Below are 19,367 nucleotides of genomic sequence, written 5' to 3'. Positions count from 1 at the left end.
TCAGGGGCCCTGAGCACCTTCATGTTGCGCCCCCATCACACCGTCCTGTGTGTGTGCCATCTTTTGACATTTGCGTCCTAACCAATTATTTCTGGCTCTCTGTCAGTCATCGGGGACAGAGCTGGACAGTGAGGGGCATTCAATAAAAAATGAGGTTTAAGGAAAAATGGCTCTGCAGGAAACAGGTGAAACGCAGGGAGGCTCATTCCTCCTGGTCACTTCCACTCAGGGCCAGCAGAGGGGGCCGGTGGGCCAAGTCCCTGCGCATCCCGCCCGGAGGAGGAAGACGGGGCGGCAGGTGCCTGGGAGCCAGGCCAGCATACCCCACAGCAGAAGCTCCACACCGTGTAGGGAAACTGAGCCAAGCCACGTTGTAGTTGTTCAAAGTCAACTTTTCCCACCAATTTTCATCGTTTAAAGAAATAATCAAAGACGAACAAGGCGGGGGGGGGGGGGCTTCTTTCTTGGATTCCCAGGCTTTTTGCCCCAGGGGGTAGTTAGCAGCATCACTTGGGTATTTTTTTTTCTTATTAATACAGTATTTATTTGTCTTCCTTGTGTCAAACCCTGAGCCGACCACTTTCCCCAGGCTGCCGGGGGACGTATAGGGAAAGGAACACACGGGGCAGACAAGACGTGGGAGCAAGACCTATGGGAGGTGGAGACGACTCCTTCACATGGCCAAGAGGATGAGAAAGGCCCCCATCAGGCAAAAGAGCCCCGTGGCCTCCGAGAGCGCAAAGCCCAGAATGGCGTTGAGAGGGGCTGTTGCTTCAGAGAGGGATTCCTGGCATAACCAATGAGGAGGCTCCCAAACACAGTCCCAGTTCCAGCCCCGGAGACAGCCGGCCCTACAGTGGCAGCCCCAGCCCCAGCCCCAATGGACTTGGCTGCTGTGTCCATGTCCCTTGAAATGGTGCTGGTTTGGAAGCTGCGGCTGGGAAGAAGTGAGGTCAGGGGACGTGGGGCTGCCCAGCTGCCGAGGCTTAATCTGTCCGTGTCTCCGGTGGTTTTAGCATCACTGCAGACAGGGATGGGCCCAACAGCTGAGAGGTGCTCCGGACCAAGAAGGGGGTGGAGATGAACTTTGCACAGGTGTGCATTTCCAGGGGATGAGGGGCTGTAGCAGGAGAGCTGCTCCCGGTGCAGAGACGACAGAGAGCCACTTGGGTATTTTAAACTGGACAGATCTTGGGTGTTCTAGTGCCACCTGAGTCGGGGAGAAAGACCCATGCTGGGCTGCCAATCTCAGTGTGAAATTTAAGGAGTAAGGGAAAGTGAGGATATGGAGCAGGCGTCTCTTGTGTCTGGAATGGTGTGGGGCATGTCTGTGAACGCCGGGGGCCGCCACGGAGTGTCACCGCGTGGCACCTGCAGCTGCTCACTATGTTCCTTGGAGAAGACGAAGAAGTCAGGACTCCCCGGCTCCTCGCTCCCGAAGTGAACTTGGCTGTGAGTAACAGAAGGCCAGTCCATCTGCCCGGAGCGTCTATGTGGGCCAGCCACGTTCCACGGTCCACACAGGCAGCTAGAACGTTTTTTTAGCAGATCACCCAAGGTAGAAAATAGAATCCTGGCGATTACAGCCACGGACAGATACGAATGGGTGGGGATTGTCAACAAAGAAAGTAAAGAAGACAACTCAATTCTGTTTAAACCTGATCACTTAGAATTAGTTGAGAAGAAAACTCAAACACAAAGCTACAAAAAAATCCAAGCAAAAAAAAAAAAAAAAAAAAAAGAACCATTAATTCTTGACGAACCTTTACTAGAAAAACCTCATTATTTTACAGATGGAGAAGTACTTTCCTCCTTGACTATTCACTGTGCCTTATCTATGGACAATTTCAGAGTTAAAGGCAACAAAACAAAACAAAAAGCAGCGAACACCGAAAACCCACTCTGAGTTGCTTTTCATCATCCCAGTTTGGATTGCATTTTGTTTTTCCAGACCATCTTGCTTTGCAATTAGCAAACAGGCACTGAACGTTGCGACTCTCTTTCTTTCTTATCCCTCCCTGGAAAATGGAGTTCTCTATGCAAATTATTGCCCTATGTCTGACTGTCTTGGGTCCACGTAATGGGGTTGCTGACATTTCTCTGACCTCCTAGTGGAATAATTAGGTGCTCTAGTTACCAAGCAACAAAAAGTCGTATGACCCAGAGAGTCCTGAGCAGACTCAGTGGAGGGATGGAGTCTGCTTCCAGAAGAGCTTCCACCAGCCATGGGGGTGGTGATCTTCCTGCCAGGGTAGCCGACACTCTCAGGTGGCCAGGTCACCTCCGCTGTCCCCAGGCATGGCTCTGACAGGATGCCGGCCTGCCCATCAGCTGATTACCTGCTCTTCACACAGTAGTCCATGTGCAGGGTTCAGGGAACCCTTTTGAATTTTTATTGATTCATTTAACCTATTTTATTATAACAAATGCCATACACACAGAACCTGAGATCTACCCTCTTAACAAATATTTAAGTGTCAGGTACAGCATCGTTGCTGTAAAGACGGTGATGTGCGGCATGTCTCTGGAACGTTTCCTTGCACGGCTGACAGGATGCACACTGCACAGCAGCTCCCCACTCTCCCTCCCCCAGCTCCTGGCCACCACCGTGTACTCTCTGCTTCTATGAGTTTGACCACCTTAGCTACCGTGCACAAGAGCAATCATGCTGTATTTGTCCTTCTGTGACTGGCTTATTTCACTTAGTGTCAGGGCTGCTCGGAGAGCTTGGTGCTGGGAGGAGACACCACCTGTTCGGGACTGACCCCGTGCACTGGCAGTGGTGGTAGGTATTTCTGAATGACAGGTTTTGTGATTCCGACTGCAAAACCCCTGAAAGGAAGAAGGGCAGCACCAGAAGATGTTGTCCCGTAAACCTAGTGACTCCTTACTGCGGCATATCAAGAACAGAGCTGAAAAGAAGAGCATCACGCAGTCATGTATATAGAGTACCTGTGTCTGAAAATGTGTGTTTCCTTAAGAAAAAACTTCCATAAAAGCTATGTCCCAGATATCAACTGTGATGATGTCATGTCAATGTGTTGACATTATAGGATCATGAGTAACCCTTACTTATGTGTATACTTTTCTATATTTTTCAAATGTCCCACAGTCGACATTGCTTTTATATGAGCAAAATGTGTGTGTAATGTGTGTGTGTAATGACAGGGGTTTCCTGTCAAAAATGGGATTCTCTTTGTAAGAATGAGTTATTACCGCATAAATCTACTTATTCAGGGGGAGAAGTAAAAAACTCTATTTTGAGCAGTGACTCAAACTGCCTAGAAAACAGAGGGGAGGGACGCCGGGGTGGCTCAGAGGTTGGGCGGCTGCCTTTGGTCCAGGTTGTGATCCTGGGATCCGGGATTGAGTCCCGCATCGGGCTCCTGTGGGGAGCCTGCTTCTCCCTCTGCCTGTCTGTGTGTGTGTGTGTGTGTGTGTGTGTCTCTCATGAATAAATAGATAAATCTTCAAAAAAAAAAAAAGGAAAAAAAGAAAACAGAGGGGATTATCCACAAGAGTCAGACTCTAAAGACGGGAAACCTTGCCCATTTCAACCACCTTCCTGCGGCAGACTCTCCGGCCGTAATTCATACACATGATACCCAAGGTTCCCTGAGCGCTCACCACGTTCCAGACCTGCTAACCATTGTCCCTGTTAATCCTACACCAAGCCCGAGAGGGAGGTTCTGTTATCATCCCCATTTTCCAGGTGAGAAAAGAGAGGCACAGAGTGGTCAAGTGACCTGGCGAAGCTGCGGGCAGTGAGCTGGGTCCAGGAAGGGGCCTCCAGAGCTCATACTCCCCCACTAGGCCGTGCTGCCTCTTCAAGGTGGGGTGATGGGCCACAGGACGCCCCACCGGGATGTGTGGGGCTTACAAAGTCAGTGGCATTGGAGAGGCCCTTGGGAATGAAATGGCATAGCAAGAGGAGCTATTTATAATTCATTTAAGATGTTGATTCTTGTAGGAGAGTTCCTGTACGTGGGATTTCCTAGGACCGGCGTGAGATGCTAGCCAGCTCTCTGGCCTCTTTTAATTAATTAATTAATTTATTCATTCTTTTTAAAAATTTAAATTCAAAAAGTTAGCATATGTAGTGTATTATTAGTTTCAGAGGTAGAGTTCAGGGATTCATCAGTTGCCTATAGCACTCAGTGTTCACACATCATGTGCCCTCCTTCATGCCCGTCATCCATATATCCCATCTCCCCACCCTCCTTCCCTCCAGTGACTCTCAGTTTGTTTCTTATGATTAAGAATCTCTTATGGTCTATCTCTCTGATTTTGTCTTGTTTTATTTTTCCCTCCTTTTCTCTATGCTCATCTGTTTTGTTTCTTAAATTCCACATATGAGTGAGATCATATGATATTTGTCTTTCTCTGACTGACTTATTTGGCTCAGCATAATACCCTCTAGTTCTATCCATGTCATTGCAAATGGCAAGATTTCATTCCTTTCTGATGGCTGAGTAATATTCTGTTGTGTATATACAGACCACATCTTTATCCATTCATCAATGTGTATGTGTGTGTGTGTGTAAGGCTAAGAGGCAGCTCGGGTCAGGGTTTAATAGAACCATTTTTGGACTAAATGCATTTCACCAATGTCTTTGGAGCTGGCCTGGCTAAGCCAGAGCTGAGCACAAACAAGATCTGAATTACGTGCAATTAGAAACTTCCCTCCTCTTTGTCTGGCTTTGTCCTCATCAAATTCCATTTCTTGCTCTCATGGCCATCATCTACCCTGGCATCAGCTTAGCAGAACAACATTCATGAAATTAAATTCACAAAGGCCTTGGCAGCTTATTTTGAACCCAGCCCTGATAATAGTTTTGGCCCTGGTGACAAGGACATGAGGCAGGCGGCCAGCACCCCATCTGTAGACCTCCCTGTGAACGCTGTCTGGGGGGGTAGGGAGGGTGGCAGGAGGCTAGGTGATATACAGAGTAACTCTGGACATTACTGGAAACCCTGTTTCCTTCTTCTAAAACTCTAATCCTTGTGTTTTTAGTAAAGAAGTCCTGGAGAGAGTCTTTTCATCAAGTCACGCCGAAGGTTAATAAGTTGCTTCAAGACACCCAGTGCTAGGAACCTAGAATCCCAGAAGCTATTTCCATGACCATGTTTTAGGGCTTGAAAATCCCTACCATCCTATATTGTCCCTGCTTCTTTTCTCCAGCTGAATGATTTGGTGTAAAACAGAGGTACAAAAGGTGATTGTGTTGAGCCTTTTGGAGGATGGACTACACAACGGGCCTTTCAATTCCCAGGAACATAGCTTGTTTTATGCAAAATATATTGTACCATTCACTTCACAACTTAGCCATTTTGTTCTGATGCAGCCTCCTTTCAGATCCGACATACAGTATGTAGATGTGAGCCAACAACCAAAATCTCCTTTCTAAAACTGAAAATGTTCATATTTTTCTTTGAAGATCGTCACCTCTCTTCGGCAGGGAATTACTGTCAACTTTCTTGCTGCCTGGCGGCAGTTAACTGAGCTTTTTCTCCAATTTTTTTTTCCAAAGGAAATATTGTGCCAAGGACCATTTCTAGAAATACGTCTATATTTAAAAATCATTATCTTTGAAAACTAGCATCAGGAGTCATTGATGGTGCTGTATTCACATCAAGGAGCCAGAGTCCAGGTTAAACATCTTTTCATTGTATGTGAACTTGGTAACTCTTGGTCTATTTTAGAATGCTTTAGTTCAGTGTAATTACTACGGCTTCTGAAGGCGTATCTGTGTAATTACCATGTAGTTTATTTCATGGTAACTATGCAATTAACTTGTCCCACTTCCCTAAATGGAAAATACTATAATTCAGATAAGAATGGTTTGGATGCTAGTTTTCTCAACCGTACTTTAAAAATATCTATATTTTAAATACTTTTCTTCATAATCTCCCTTCTCTTTCTTCAAATAACCTATCTGGTCTAGTTAATTATTTTTTGCTTCTTTAGACCAAAAAAAAAGTCAGGAGTGCTAAAATTTTGTGAGGCAGCCCTGCATTATCAAGAAATCTTTTGAGGTATATATAAAAAAATAACAATGAGAGTTAAATTGTCCACATAGATGAGTACTGGGTTGGGGTCATTGAAGAGTCTGTTGAGGTCTGGGAGAAATTAGGTTGTGAGCCCCAAGAAAACATCTACATTTGTCTCTATTTTTCATTATGTCAGAATTAGCTTTGGGAGGATGTTTGCTTGATTTGGGTCCTTTGTATTTTCTGGCATGAAGGTGAGAGTGGCCTTTGAAGAATGTCTCAGGGGGCATTCCTTCTTGTTTAAGGCACACGTTAGAGTGATGGACCAGGGCACTAATATGAAGCTTTAGGAAAGTGAATGTAACCCCTAGGTTGCTAATTACAACTTAGGAGAAGATGGGAAGTGTCAACACATAGATTTTTTTTTTCAAAACATCATTTTGCTTGTTGCTGTCTGTACGACCAGCTTGGATGGCATTTATATTGAGATGATTGAGGAATTAACTCCAAAAAGCAAATCCTCTTACCTATCAAAATGTGGGCCCCAGGGCCAGTCATGGGCATAATTCTTATTCTCCTAATCTAATAAATCCACCTGCCCATCCAGATATCCAAATATCTAATATATATGGACTACCTAGATGCTGGGGTTAAAAAAAGACATGCCTCTCCCCTTGAGGACCTCACAGCCCATTTAGGGAGGCAGTGGGGCCACAGTGATTAGAGTATAGATAGCAACAGGGCACCATGATAGCAAAAGTAGATGTTCGAAGAGTACACAGTCACCCATGTTGCAAATATTCTACGAATGTGCTAAGTGCCTCCTATGTGCTGGGCACTATTCTCAATCATGGAGATACAGCAAAGAATGAATCTCATAAGATCCTGGTCCTAATGGTACTTCTATTTTAGTAGAGAGGCAGAAAATAAACAGGTCAACAAGTAAAATGAGCACCAATTGCCGGCAATGCCATATTCTACAAGGGGATGACAAAAGGATGGAGAAAGGAAGGTTGTGCTGGATACGATGGTCTTCGGAAGGTTCTCTAAGAAAGTGACATTTGAGCAGAGATGTACATAAAGTTGGGGCATGAATCTTGTGGAGGTGTGAAGGAGCCAGTCTCTGAGGTGGGATCCCAAAGTGCCAAAGCAGAGGAGGCTTTTGCTTGAGGAGTGGGGAGGCTGGAGAGCAGTGAGCCAGCATACATGCCACTAGAAATGAGGCCAGAGAGAGGCTGCGTATCAGCATGTGGGGCACATGGACACTGCAGGGAATTTGGGTTTTTATTTGTTGTTTTTCATTTGTTTGGTTTTTGCATGGGATAGGAAGTCATGGGAAGATTTTGTGCAAGGATCAGACAAGATCTGATTTTTTTTAAAAAAGTTAAATTCAATTTGCCAACATATAGTATTACACCTAGTGCTCATCCCATCAAGTGTGATTTTTTTTTTTAAAGAAAAGCACCACTCTTTGGCTCCCACATTAAAACCAGACTGAAGGAGGATCAAGAGAGGATGACAATGCCAGTCTGTAGAGCATTCTGGGTGAAGGGTGATGGCAGCTTAGGTTTGAGTGGTTGTGGGGTGCTGTACAAAGTACAAAGGCCCTGGATATGTTTTAAATATACACCAAATGCTGAGTTGGGTGGAAGGGGACAGAGAATGAAGGAGGCAAAGATGGCATCTAGGATTTTGGCTTGAGAAACCAGAAGAATGGATTTGCTAAAGTGGGGAAGACTTTGGGAGTGGTGGGGTTGGAGTTGATGAACCAGGGTTCATTCTTGGACATGCTGTGTTTGTGATGTCTGGTTGACATCAAAATGGAGATATTGGATAGACCACTGAACACATGAATCTAGAGTTGGGGAGGGAGTTTGGGTCAGGAATATAAATTAGGGAACTGTGAGCATGCAGGAGGCATTTAGGTAATGCTTAAATGGCAGCAGGACTGGATAAGCTCAGCAAGAGAGTAGGTGAAGGAAGAGAAGGGTCTGAAGTCTGAACATGGAGCCTGCTATGTTGACATGCTGGCAAGAGAAGGAAGAGCAAGAATCAGCAAGTGAGGCTGAGAAGAGGCAGACATGGAGATAGGAAGAAAACTAGGAGGGCTTGAAGTCAAGGGAAGCAAGGAAAGGAAGTGTTCAAAAGGAAGAAGATGAAAACCTATGTGAAATGCACAGAGGGATCCCTGGGTGGCGCAGCGGTTTAGCGCCTGCCTTTGGCCCAGGGCGCGATCCTGGAGACCCGGGATCGAGTCCCACGTCGGGCTCCCGGTGCATGGAGCCTGCTTCTCTCTCTGCCTCTCTCTCTCTCTCTCTCTCTCTCTCTGTGTGACTATCATAAATAAATTTAAAAAAAAAAAAAAAAAAAAAAAGAAATGCACAGAGAGGTCAAAGGAGGATGAGTGAACCACCCACTAGGTTTGACAAGATGGAGGTCACTGTCATTCTTGACAATGAGGATTCAGAGGCATGTTTGGGAACAAAAATCTAAGAGTAGGAGTAAGTAATAGTAGAGAGGTGGTGGAAACAGCCAGTACCCATTACCCTTTTGGGAAATTTAGCTATGAAGAGGAGAAGAGGAGGAGAGGTGTGATATGGTAGATGGAGGTAAGCATGGGGCCTAGGGAGATCTTCTTAAGGGTATTGCAGCACATTTGTGGGTTAAGGAAATCACTCCATGGAGGATGGAGGACTTGACAATGTACAGGGTGGGGAGGTGAGCTCAGAAGGCAAGGTGAGTCCCAGAGCAAGTCTGAGCAGAAACAGCTCTCATGGCAGAGGAGACCGAGTATGTGCGTACAGAGGCAGAGAGGGCACACGGAGGCTGGAGGAGAGAGCAGCAGCAAGCTCAGAAAGGCAGGTGACCTGAGACTCACTCATCCAGGGTCACACCGAAGGTGGCAGCCGAGCCACCTACAACCTGCTTTTCCTGGCTCCAGGCTGGTGCTCCTCATTCAAGTGCTCTCTATTGCCAAGGTGGGGAGCCTCTACCTCTCTCCTTCTTCTCCAGGCCAGTAGGACTTTTAACCAGCCTCCATTTCTGGACAATCTTCATTCTTGCCCTTCATTCAAAGCCCTTGCTGGTGTGTGCATGGTAGGCAGAACAATGGCCACTCAAAAATGTCTGTGCCCTAATCCCTAAAACCCGTGAATGTTACTTTAAGTGACAAAAGGGACTTTGCAGATGTAACTGAGTTAAGGATTTTGAATTGGGGAGATTATCCTGGATTATCTGGGTGGGCGGACACAGCGTCCTTTTATTTTTATTTTTTTATTTTTTTATTTTTTAAAATTTTTATTTATTTATGATAGTCACAGAGAGAGAGAGAGAGGCAGAGACACAGGCAGAGGGAGAAGCAGGCTCCATACACTAGGAGCCCGATGTGGGATTCGATCCCGGGTCTCCAGGATCGCGCCCTGGGCCAAAGGCAGGCGCCAAACCGCTGCGCCACCCAGGAATCCCCACAGCGTCCTTTTAGGAGGCAAGCAGGAGGGTCAGAGTCATAAAAGAAGACATGACAATGGAAGCAGAGGTTGGAGAGATGCACTTTGAGGTCTGAGAACGGGGCCACAAACCAAGGAGTGTAGGCTGACTCTAGAACCCTGGACAAGGCAAGGAAATTGATTTTTTTCTGGATAGTCCAGAAGGAACACCACCCTGCAGAAACCTCGATTTTAGTCTTATAAGATTCGTTTCAAACTTCTGCCTCTCCAACAGAAAGAGAATTGATTTGTGTTGTTTTAAGCCACTAAGTCTGGGGGTGTGTGCTACAGTGGCAACAGGACACTTGTCCATCTTTGATGAGAGTTACCCAGGTCTGAGATCCGCACTTTTGGAGCCCTGTTCCCACACACACGGTGCGCTAATCTTTGTGAAGGCATTGAACCTACGGATGGCCACTCCTCTTTTGGAGATGAAGACAGGCTGCTAAGAGAGCAAAGGTGAGTGAACAGCTTCTGGCATGCATCATATCAAGAGGCTAGTCAGGCCACAGGCATAGCTACATGGGCCCCATCTGTGACTTCTGCTTTGACAATGCTCACAATAAAGTGAGTCATTTCAGTAGCATTGCGGCCACGACAAGGGGAAGGGAACAATCTCAGCTCTGCACTCTATCCCGTGCTCCAGAGGCCAAGACACTGATCCTATCTTTCTTGCCACTTTCACAAACAGAAAGTCTGTGGGGTCTGTGGATGCCTTAGGCTTCAGGGTGGCATATGGATGTCCTTCCACTTCAACTCATTGGGATTTACATCATTTTTCTCTATTCATAAAGTTGAGACTTCTCCAAGGTCATGTCAAGAAGGCTGCCATTGGGTGGCTGTATGTCCCTGCTGCTGTTCTTAAACTAGTTTAAGTTATTAATCACCTTCCTTCCCTAATGTTTTTATTACTAAAATTAATGTGTTTGTTTTCTCCGTGTGTACCCTTGGATGATTTTGTCTTGGGTGGAATTTTAGAAACCAGAGATTCACGTGTATTGTGATCATCAGTGGGAGCATGAATGATCTGGCCACAGAGACAATGCGATGTTTCCCATAATACTCCGGGAGTGGGTGTTTTCATTCTTCCTTTGAACTTTCTATTTCCAGTGCTGCTGCCCTTTGTGGTTAGAAACGGGAAAACAATAGCATTCCATGTTCTCTCACTCATACGGGATGGGAAACTATAGTCCTAAAGTGAGAATTAAAATATTGTCCAATCACAGCTCAGCCAGTCCTGAGACATCGCTAAATATTATGAAATGAGATACATTTTCAATCTGAATTGCAACACTAGAGTGCTTCAAGTGAGTCTATAAATTAAAACAAACAGCATGCATGCAATATGAGAGAACCTGAAGATGACTCTGGGTAACTCAAGAGTCAGGTGTTTGGAGACAAAGGAGGAGGGAAAGAACTCTGGTCAGCTAAACCCATATTCTTCAGTTTTTCAGGCTCTGGTGAGTAAGGGGGTCAAGCTCGTGGTTCAAGCCATTGAGGATGAGGCATTTCAGAGCTTCAGCTCCTTTGTCTATGAGCATAGGAGCCCTCCAGAGAGGGATGCACAACTTCCAGAGATGACCATGGTGGGAAGCCCCAATTGTGGGAGACAGGATGGGCTACCCCAGGACTGTTGGTAGGGCATGGAGGTGACCTCTACTGAAAACAACGGTTTTTCAGTGGATTAGCACCTTGGGGACCTCTTCAGTGAAAGTTTTTTTTTTTTTTTTTTTTTTTAAACACCCTCCAGTCCCATCCCAGAGGAGAAATTGATCACTGCTTCTGGGTTTCCATGGTACCCCTCCCACACTTCCCTGGGTCTGCTGTTTGAACGTCTCTGTCCTCATTAGAGGACAAGCTTCTTAAGAGCTGAGTCAATGCGTTATAAATCCCATAACCACAGTGTGCCTCCCAATGCCTGGCTCATTGTTGATGCTCAGCAAATGTTTGCATGAACAAGGGGGATCCTTTAAGTCAGGGGTTGATATGCTCTGGGCCTTGGATCAAATCTGGCTTCTAACTTGACTTTATAAATAAAGTTTTATTGAGACACAACTGCATTCATTCATTTACATTTTGTCCATGGCACCCTACAACGGCAGTTTTGGGTAGGTGCTACTCTATCACTCATAATGCCCAAAATCGTTGCTTTCTGGCCATTTACATGAATGGTTTACTGACCCACACTGGGTAATTGCATCTTCTCTCAGTGACTGTATCTTTCTCGCTTTCTTTTTTTATTTTTTTTTAAGATTTTATTTATTTACTTGAGAGACAGAATGAGCGTGAGGGAGAGCCCATGATCAGGGACAGAGGAAGAGAGAAAAGCAGACTCCCCACTGAGCAGGGAGCCCGATGTTGGGCTGGATCCCAGGAGCCTGGGATTATGACCTGAGTCGAAAGCAGACGCTTAACCAACTAAGCCATCCAGGAGCCCCTTAGTGGTTGTATCTTAAAGCAAATTACAATGATATACTGAGAATCTTTTGGAACTTTCCTAATTTATCATTCCCACTAATCAGAGACAGCCTGATCTCGATACACTGGGGGCTGAGAATGAACACTGTTTCCTTTGTTCAGAGATGGACTGTCCTTGGACTCTGAAGGACTCCCTGTCCCCCAAGGTCTTGAGAGGGTTCATCTGGGCTAGTCTTATACAGGAAATCCTGAAAACAGCTTTCTGACTCTAAATTATTTCCTTGTTCACTTGTGCACATCACCTAAAATTTCATCAAACACCCCCATGAGTATTAAGGATAATATTGTTTTATTTTTCAGTCCAAGTGCTTTCCTCTCCCCTCTGGTCTGAGGTTGGTAACACTGTGAAATGCTGTGAGAGGCGTATGTGGTGGTGGGAGGGTGGGAAACGAGGAGGATTGCAGTTACTTTGGAGGTGGAATCTCTGGAGGGAGGAGGGCCTGAGCAGTTCCACGGAGTTGGGACTTTGAATGAAGAGAGGCCAACCTGTGCTGGGGCCTGGAGAGGTGGGAGGAGACATGCAGAGGAGGACCGTGGGGACAAGGGGCGTGTCATGCGTCTCTGCTTCCTTCAGTGTGTCCTGTGTTAACGGCTGCAAACGGACCGTTTTACCAGCTGGGCAAATACATCTAATCCAGTGGCTCCCAACAGGGAGTGATTCTGCCCCCCTGGAGCATATTTGGCAACGTCTAGAAACATTTTGGTTGTCAAAACCGTAGGTGGATGAGAGCACTTGTCCTCTAGTGAGTAAAAATCGGGGATGCCTCTAAAGATCCTACAAGACTCAGGGAAGGCTTTCCCCTCCGTCCCTACACACACACATACACAGGCGCACACACACGCACACAGAGCAAAAAATCATCTGGCTCTACCTGTCGGTGGTGCTGCAGTTGAGAACCCCGGTCACATCCTTGGCGTGTTCACACAGTTCCTCTGACACCACGAGAGACACTTGGAGGGGAGTTGTGTGTGAAAAGGTACATGCTTGGCTGGGGCCGAGTGAAATTTTTTGCCTAGAAGATTGCGAAGTAATTAGATGGGGCATCTACATTCTGTTTTGGGAGAAAAGGAAGAATTATCTTGTCATCACAGGGCAATTATCCTGTGAATATTTTGGCAGCACATTATGTTTTGCTATGTAATTGCAATTAACATGTAAGTGATCTAGTGCTTCTGGTGTGTGTCATCCCTACTGTGGAAAATATATGAGTAATGTCACGGTGACAGCTACACATGGGAGACATATGTCTAAAGAAGAGGTGGCATGGAAATCAGGCACATTGTTGGCTTCTTACCCAGCCCCCCAAGTGCTCATATGGTCATGTTTTTAGATGAATTTTACGTAAGAATGTACAGAAGGGGCTTGAAAAGCGGTAGTAAGTTATCCACATTGAGAGTGGTTGTGTGATTTTTCTGTCTCTGAGAAACACGTTCAGGTTCAACACTGTTTGTCGGCTTCTTGGAAGGCGAGCATATTCTTGATGGCACGGAATATTCTATCCCTTGTACCAAAAGAATATCATTTCTCTTCCCATACCTTTAAATGTTCCTATCTGGATTAAATCCCTTCCCCCTGAATATAGACTTCAATTTTCCATTAGAATTCTTTTTTTTTAATAAAGATTTTATTTATTTATTCACGAGAGATACACAGAGAGAGAGAGGCAGAGACACAGGCAGAGGGAGAAGCAGGCTCCATGCAGGGAGCCCGACGTGGGACTCCATCCAGGGTCTCCAAGATCACACCCCAGGCTGAAGGTGGTGCTAAACCGCTGGGCCACCGGGGCTGCCCGGAAAGTGTTTTATTTTGAATTGGATTTCTTTCCTCCTCTGTCCTGATTTCCAGCAGAAAGTTACAGAGGGTGTTTGGGTGCTGAGGGGCACTCTGGCTACACCCTGGCATGCTGCTCACTCTAAGTGGAGTGTCTGGGCTTGGCATGCATGCCCAGCTCCCTGTGGGCAGCTGGTTGGCATTAGGTAGGAGGCCTTGCCTTTTGCTAAGCCTGGTTGTCTCCTCTTGCACGTAGCTGAGAGTTAGGCTGGTGGGGACACCCCAGCTCTGCTGCCCATCCTTCTGGATCTAGAAACACAATTTCGTCAGAGCCTGTGAGGATCCTCAGGCCTTTGGAAACCTTCCTCACAGGGGCTAACCTGCACAAGGTAGATGCGTAAGCACTCAGGCCAAGATGGTGATTTCAATGATTCTAGCACTTGGGTTCCTCCAAGGAGACAGAGTTGGTTATGGTCCCCTGTCCCACTGCATATATACCCTTACCAGGCCTCCCTTCCTAACTACCCATTTTTTTTTCAAGGACAGTGGTATCTTTTAAGTCATCCGGGCTCACTTTTGTTGGTTTCTGATGCCTGAGGTCTTTATCTCCCATATACAACCAGCCACCTGGTGATGCGCTCACTGCTACTTTGTGGTGCTCTGTGTCTCTGTGTGTGCTCTTGGCTCCCACAGCCTCATAATCTAGGTCAGGCCAGTGCCACTGCCAGCACCTCCTGGACACAGCCGGGTATATCCTCCATAGCCCAAACACGCAAATCACGAAACTCAAGGGAAAAGCATCACTCTTCACTTATAAAAGAGATAATCATTGTTTATTTTACTATCATTGTGATTGTACATATTAAGTTTTTAAAAAATCAGTGTAGATGTACAGTCACAGATAAGCTTTGCAGACCTTGTTATTACTAATCACTGCTATTTTTGTGCTTTAAACATTTTCTGAACATTCATATATGCATGATCTCCCTGGGTACCTTTAAAGGATAATTCAATTTTCCAAAAAGAAATTTGCACACAGCCCTCAGAAATGTACACAATATACCTACTACGATTGCACAAAGCCGTAAGTGGGGACTGTATGTGGGTTTGAAAATGTGGTCTTCATCACGCAGTTTTATGGTCAAGCACAGGACCAGACATGAGGCTTCACTCTGAATCCAAACCCCTTCCCTGGATCCATTTGCTGGTTTCGGATACCCATCGGGCTCCCCGTATCCTGTCTAATTAGGCTCCAGCCCTGCAATATCCGTTCCGTACAATCATTTCATAATGGTTGCATCGAAGCTGCTAGTTTAATAATCTAGATAATAACACACTTTGTGCAGAATCATTGATAATAGCTGTGCATTTATAATCCATGCTGTGAATGCTTTCATCTTTTGAAACACGATAGTGTATTTCTCATACCAATTTTGAATCCCCACATGATCTTATTTTCTTCTCAACTGCTGATTTCATCTTGTTGCTGTTGCTGTTGTCATCCGGACTAGTGCTACCGGGGACACCCCTCTGGTCTCTCGCCCGCACACCTGCAACACTTTGCCTCCGTCTCTTCAAATGTCCTTGACGTCCATTCACTGATTCAGTACTTGCTGCATTTAGGGAACACTCCAGTGTCTCTGGTTTTATTTTATACACTCTAACTGTTGGAATCAAAAAATTAACAGTCCATGTCCTGCTTATGAGTGCTTTAAAGTTTTTTTTGTTTGTTTGCTTGTTTTTTTGTAGGATGCCTTGTGCTTTCCCTCAGCTCTGAGGAGGTGACACACCTGCTCATGGGGTTGGGAGGGCGCCCTAGCCGTCCTGCTGATTTGGCCTGAACAGCCATGTTCTGATTTTTCGTGGCTCCATCCAGGAGAGTAGTGGTGAGCACGGCTGATCGGCTGGCTCTTGGGTGGCGGGGGGACCGCTGGCTTTGTCCCCTTTGCACTTGCTGATCTCACCAGTCACACTTTGAGTCATTTATCAAAACATTGTAACTGTGGTTTCTATTTAGTTCTATGCAAAGGTGGTGTAAAATGTTTATAAAGAGAAAATTTTGATAGCTTTTTTTAAAAAAGATTTTATTTAGTTATTTGACAGAGAGAGAGCAAGAGAGCACAGGCAGGGGGAGTGGCAGAGGGAGAGGGAGAAGCAGACTCCCCACTGAACAGAGAGCTCTAAGTTCAGGTGTTTTGGGGTTTGTTTGGGATTTTTTAGATTTTATTTGTTTATTTGACAGAGAGAGCAAGAGTACAAGCAGGGGGAGCAAGGAGAGGGAGAAAAAGACTCTCCACTGAGCAGGGAGCTTGATGCAGAGCTTGATCCCAGGACCCTGGGATCATGACCTGAGCCAGGCAGATGCTTAACTGAGCCACCCAGGTGGCCCACATTTTGATATCTTTGAAGGAAAAAAAGCACAACAGCTTGGACAAGCCCACCGTGAGCTCATAATAGGTAAAAAATCTGAGTTTAGCTGTTTTTTTTTTTTTTTTTGAAGCTAATGAGACATGAATCAGAAAAAGCCAAGAACTTGTATAAGAGCTGGATAACAGCTGGCTTGCAAATACATTGATAAAGGAGTGTCTGTCCCCAGGAACTGAAGGGATTTGCTCCATACAAATCAAAGATGGAGACCAGTTAGCTGAGCTCAGCACAGAACATGCAAACCACATCCTGTGTCCTGCAGACTTCCTCCTAACCCATTGCACGTATTTCTGTTAAGTGCTATTGGTTAATGTCATTGCACGTATTTCTGTTAAGTGCTATTGCTATTTAAAATTGTGAAAACTTAATGGAAATAAGGAATTAAAACCAAGGCCAAGTTATAAACCAAATCCTGTGTTGTGCTTTAAAACATGAACTTAGGGGTGCCTGGGTGGCTCAGTCGGTTAAGCGTCTGCTTTGAGCTCGGGTCATGATCTCAGGGTCCTGGGATCAAGCTCTGCATCAGGCTCCCTGCTCAGTGGAGTGTCTGTTTCTCCCTCTCCTTGCTCCCCCTGCTTGTACTCTTGCTCTCTCTGTCAAATAAACAAATAAAATCTAAAAAATCCCAAACAAACCCCAAAACACCTGAACTTAGAGCATGTACCATTGGCAAAGGGTCTGGAGGAACAGTGAAGAGAATGGAAATTGAAACATTTGCTTTATAGATGTTTATTTGTGTTTCACCATCGAAATACATGTCCATTGTAGGATATTTCAAAAGTAGAAAAAGTGCAGAGATGCCAAAAACCCACCACCTCAGAACAAGCTCTGTTGAGATTTGGTGTATTTCCTTCCAGCAGGTTTTTATATGCTTTTTCTTTTTTTAAGGTAGTTGAGAAAAATGTGGGTATTAATCCTCACAGGCAAAAAATATTGGGCAGAGGCCCACAAAATAAATTCAAATACGGATGAATGGAAATTCTGATATTTTGTTCAGTAAGCACTTTTTACAGATACAAGTTTAGGGAGGCTTGGCTTCACATCAATTTAAGTGCTGAATATCTTGTTTTTCTTTGTTTGTTTTTAGTAGACAGCAAACTGAATATGGGGAAATATTGCCAACATAATCTTAAAATTAACTGAAGAAAGTACTGTGTCCAGATCAAGGGAGATAATCAAGGGCATTTTTGATTATGCACTACTATTTGGAAACAATTTTGAGTGTGTGCTGTGCCTTAATGGAGATATATTTATGGGTATATATTTATTTACTAACTATACACATGCAACTATAGTAATGTATTTTACCTCTATGTATGATCATTTTTACCCACTGCATATACATATATACACGCATATATACACACATATCTAATTACACACATGTAACTACGGTAATATATGAGTGTATAATAATATATATTCATGTTGGAACTCATATATTTTTTTAAATTTATTTATTTATGAGAGACACAAAGAGAGAGAGAGAGAGAGAGAGGCAGAGACAGCTGCAGGCTCCATGCAGGGAGCCTGATGCGGGACTCGATCCTCGGACTCCAGGATCATGCCCTGGGCCCAAGGCAGGCGCTAAACCACTGAGCCACCCAGGGATCCCCTGGAACTCATGTATTTAAAATAGTGTGGCTTGCTCTGGGCATCCCAGATCATGGGTAACTCTTACTAAAGACCGTTGCCAGGGACTGCAAGGGTCTGCAGCCCCGTCAGAGACTTGAGACCCTATGGGTCACTGAAAGTCCCTGTGTTCTGGTACCAAGGGGATGAGTCGGCTTCATCCCTCCCTCTGTACCTTTTTACCTCTTCTGTGACCATCCCACTGTGTACAATGTGAAACTTACATCATATCCTAGCGTTTCCAGAATATGAGCAGGAGGCTTGGTCAGCTATTTTTTTAAAAAGATTTTATTTATTTATTCATGAGAGATACCGAGAGAGGCAGAGACACAGGCAGAGGGAGAAGCAGGCTCCCTGTAGGGAGCCCGATGGGGACTTGATCCCCAGACCTGGGACCATGCCCTGAGCCGAAGGCAGACGCCCAACTGCTGAGCCACCTAGACGTCCCGGTCAGCTATTCTTAACACTCAAAAGGCCAACTGGACACACTGCATGGTTGTAAAGGTGGCCCCAATCAGCCAATCATTCTTTTTTTTTTTTTTTTGCCAATCATTCATGTTAGCACTCACAATCATATCCCATCCCCATGATCAAGATGCTTATTTTTTAAAAAATCGCATTCTCATTTCTGGAAATTTTAGGCATGATAAGGATGGGGGAAGTGATATGAAAGACCTTTGATATTCTTAAAAGATATGTCTTGAGATCTTAATACCTACTCCAGTTCTCAAATGCAATAGTAACATAATTCCATCCATGGAAAAGCATATGGTGGGCTTGCCAGAGACCCAAGCATAGCTGAATTGCCACCTCACTCCTCAGTATGTGCTGTGTCCACACTCTGAGACAGAATGCTTCCTGAGGCTGCCTTTCTCTTCAGTCCCACCACCAGCCCTAGCCAATGGCTTGCCTTTGGGGTCATTTATTCCTCTAGGAAGAGGAAGGGTTCCATCAATTCATAAGAGCTACTCGCTGTGACAGGAAGCAGAGAACCACCTGGGTTTCTGCAAATGGGGATGCTGGGTGGTCAGCAGGCTCCTTCCCCAGCCAAATGGTTTCCTCCAACATGCCAGCTCCCTAACTGGCATCCAGACCCGAGCCTTAGCAGAGTCACAGGTTACCGTATGCCATGGACTCTGGGGACGGGAAAGAACGGTGAATGCCATTCTTGAATGTGGAAGGGAAAGTGTGACCCCTGCTGTTTCTCCTTTACTTAACTGGAGGTGTCCTCAGCCTTCTTGAGAAGTAGTCATACGGTAGCAGAGGCTTAAGGTATCTTAAAAATGATCTTCTTAGCCATCTCATTTGGCAGAAGAGGAATTCTGGGCTGGAGGTTGTCACAGAGAGCTGGTAGGAGAACCCCAACCCGCAGTTCCCTAACCGTCCATTCCCCCCACCTGCACAATGGCATGGTCAGAGAGGGTTGGAGCTAATTTGCATCATGTGCTCGGAATTAATAAGACAATCGATGGAAATGATCCCTTCTAAATCAGCATTAAAATCCACAATTCCAGAGTCATGACCCTGGTGCTTCTTCCAAGCCGCAGCTATGGCGTTGCCATCTGTCCAAAGCTATCGGCTTG

The 19,367-nt window shown here is 45.4% G+C and overlaps 1 pseudogene; it reads right to left on the bottom strand.

The window, feature by feature from the left end:
- Window positions 1-673: 673 nt before the first annotated feature.
- LOC112661583 (ATP synthase F(0) complex subunit C2, mitochondrial-like) lies at window positions 674-1,154 on the bottom strand (annotated as a pseudogene).
- Between the last annotated feature and the right edge of the window lie 18,213 nt (window positions 1,155-19,367).

The sequence above is a fragment of the Canis lupus genome, chromosome 31, assembly GCF_003254725.2.
Source record: "Canis lupus dingo isolate Sandy chromosome 31, ASM325472v2, whole genome shotgun sequence".
Lineage (NCBI taxonomy): Eukaryota > Metazoa > Chordata > Mammalia > Carnivora > Canidae > Canis > Canis lupus.
Note: the sequence above shows the minus strand (reverse complement) of the source record. Positions and strands in the feature narration are given on the sequence as shown.